Source organism: Cupressus sempervirens, chromosome 6 (genome assembly GCF_028749045.1).
Source record: "Cupressus sempervirens isolate cs-2001-9-10 chromosome 6, ASM2874904v1, whole genome shotgun sequence".
Classification (NCBI taxonomy): domain Eukaryota; kingdom Viridiplantae; phylum Streptophyta; class Pinopsida; order Cupressales; family Cupressaceae; genus Cupressus; species Cupressus sempervirens.
In genome coordinates this window covers 49,230,072-49,233,352 of record NC_143123.1, presented here as the reverse complement: position 1 = coordinate 49,233,352, position 3,281 = coordinate 49,230,072, and the positions used below count along the sequence as shown (strand labels likewise).

General features: G+C 31.5%; 1 pseudogene; it reads left to right on the top strand.

The window, feature by feature from the left end:
• The first annotated feature begins 1,654 nt into the window (after positions 1-1,654).
• LOC149551069 (pathogen-related protein pseudogene) lies at positions 1,655-2,736 on the top strand (annotated as a pseudogene).
• Positions 2,737-3,281: the final 545 nt, after the last annotated feature.

Genomic DNA, 3,281 nt, shown 5'->3' with positions numbered 1-3,281 from the left:
ACCTCAAGACGAAGAGAATGTCGAAGATATTGATGTTCATATTAGCATTTACTTTAAAAAATTGAAGAAAAAACCAAAAGAGAAATGATTGTTATAAACCTGGTTTGATAATGCAAGAATGTTGCCTTAATGAATGTGTTGATGAATTATTGATGAATATTGTATATTAATGAATTTTATGTCATGTTAATGAATATTATGTGATTATAAAGATTGAAATGTTAATGAACTATTAATGAATGTTGTGTATTAATGAATGACGTGTGATTATAATGATTGATTGTTATAGTTCGTAAATGGATGAATTAATAAATGAAATATGAAATTAGATGTTAATGGGGAATTTAGAGTAATTATACGGGGGGGTGGGGATGAACTTCCACCTTCATGTGGTTGGACTTGTTAAGTAGAGAATATTAAAGTATTCTTGAAACCAAGTGAAGCTCAAACTAAACCAATCAACACTTACCCATTTAGTTTTGACTAGATAATTTGTAAGGTTAGATTAGACAAAGTCTTGATTTTGACATCATATTTTATCATCGACAATATATAATGAATTGATGCCTCATCTAAGACAAGAACCACATAATACCCCATCGTCATCATTTTTAGATCAAGAAAAAGTTTAGTCTTTAGAAATACCTTTTTTAAATAGAAGTTAGAGGACATAGTTAGAAAAAGTCCATCCCTTGTGTTTATCTTAGTTGACTTCTCCTTTATCTTTTAAATTAGTAGAAAGATGGATCTACCATTGCATACCCTTGGTTCTAGACTAATCTCATATCAGAAACTAGAAATGAACTAGCAAAACCTTTTGTCAACCCATTCCTTCCTTGGGAAAAAGAGCCATAAACCAATCCCTACAAACACATAGATCCATTTGTGTATTGAAAAATCTCCTACAATGTCATACCAAATTCCTAGACCCCTTGAAGTATTTAGTGATTCTTTTGAGAAAAAGGAGTTAAGCTTCCTCATGGGTCTTATATTTCTACAATCTAGCTTGAGAACCTATTAGTTGAACCTAACCCAACCCCACAATCTCAAATTCATATTGTAGTCTCTCAAATAATGTTTTCATCTTCTCAAACTATGTATTATCAGATGTCTACACAAGCTAGTTCCTCTTCCACATTGGGGCACTCAATCAAAATTTGGCATCACAAGGAATCCAACTAGCCAAAATAAAACTAGTTATCAAATGGTTTCATCTATCATGGATAGTTTATCTAAAATAATACCTTTAATCACGCCAATTGCAGATACTTCAAGTGTCCTAGTTATATCATCAAATCCTCAAAACTACTACAACCCATTTTCCAATGTTACAAATATGTAATATTTTTCAACATGATTTTGGTCCCATCCACCAAAAAGATAACTAGAATCATTTTTTTGTGGTCTAACATTCATTCAACCTTCTCCAAGGGTGTAAAAAGTCTACAACTGTTGTTAGTCCAACATGGAGTGCTCCAAAGATAACTTTAATGTTGTCTTTTTATGATTTGAGTTTCCATGCCAACACTCCTATCTTTTGTTTGAATGCCTTTATATGTTCCTTTAAAACATTACACCAAGCTCTATAATATATTTTTTGGACACTTTCTCATTAGCATATCTTCTTTAGTTTTTATATTTTCTATTGAATCCAATGTTGTCAGCTAAAAACTTGGTGGAGAAAGTAGTAGGTATGGGATTGAGGGAAGAAGATGACACATTTCATGGGAATATTAATGGAGAGCATGAGAGGAATATAATATGGAGGCATGGATCTCCTCCTTCTTACACTCTTGTCAACACCCTCTTTGAAACAACCAGAACTAAGGTGTTTGAAATCAACAAATTGTTTTCCTTATTTTATGGTATTCAAGATTTCATAGGTATGGGTTGAAGTAAGATGTTCTCAATTTTATCTCAATTGAATTTCACTTATATGTTAGATATTTCATGTTTCCTTTTTAAATGTTTATGATGATATAACATGTTTTCAAGTTGGTCTTAATTCAAATCAACTTATATGTGAGATATATTTTGTGTTATTTTTAGATCTTTTTGATGGTATAAGATGTGTTCAACTTTGTCACAATTCAAATTAACTCATGCATTAGATCTAAGATTTTTTTCATAATTATGATAGATCTATATTCAAGAGTGTGTCGTGCCATGTATATCCTTTTTGGCTTTGATAAGAGGATTAGTAACATTTACCACCATAAGAATCAAAATCAATTGATGTTTATCAAGTATTTTATTATTTGTGCAGGTATGGCCCAAAGGTTCCCTAAAAGAAATGTACAGAACCTAGTGAAGACATGGGAGATGGAGCTTTCACATAAGACTCACATTGAGGACTTCAAATTAATTGGTCCCAACAAGTTCTCAATCAATGTAAATGGTGAGTACCCATGGATCTTCTCTTACAAAAGTAGTTTCACATATAGTCCAAAAATATTATGTTGTTTATTAATGATTATGGTGAGTTGATATTAGGTGGGTTTTTTTTTTTCAGGTAGGTTTTCTCTATTAGGAGAGGAGACACTAGAAGTGGGAAACTACAATGGCTTAATGCAAACTTCTTTACCAGAGGATTTTGAACACTACAAGACATCCAAGGAAACATTTGAGTCCTCTCATGAAATATTTAGAACTGCATTTCCAAGAGGTTCAATAACATTAGTATTGTATCAAAGTTTCAAACTGATAGTGCTTTCTACCTTAACAACTAGAGACTAATGGACTCATATCAAAATGCCTCTAGTTGTTTCAAACTCTTTCATTATCCTCTAGTTTTTCAAACATAAGTCGCTCTTTAAACTGCACTAGCAAGATATTTGAATCACTAAAGACTCTATGCAAAAGAGTAATTATATCTATAGGAAAAGGACCTAGCATAACAAAAAATATGTAGCAATTTTTGTGATAGATATAAATTTCAAAACAAAATCTTTAAAATTTCCAAAATATTTGAGTTAACTATGTCCATAATTAGATATCCACATTGCATTATTACATGAATAATTTTCTAGACAAGTGCTTTGACTATGCCTCAACTTACAGGTTGAAGTGAGCTATCTGAAGGTTGATAAGTAGGATATAATTTCTACATCAAGTCAAATTGTGATATTTCTATCAAGATTTAACTTTGTATTTTTTTAGTTAAACTCATTGATCCATATTTCATGAGTACTGATTCAACACGAATCCATCTCTCATGAGAATAAATGGAACACTTAACACTCATTAGATCTAGTGATTCTCACAGAGGTGAAGCACCGAGA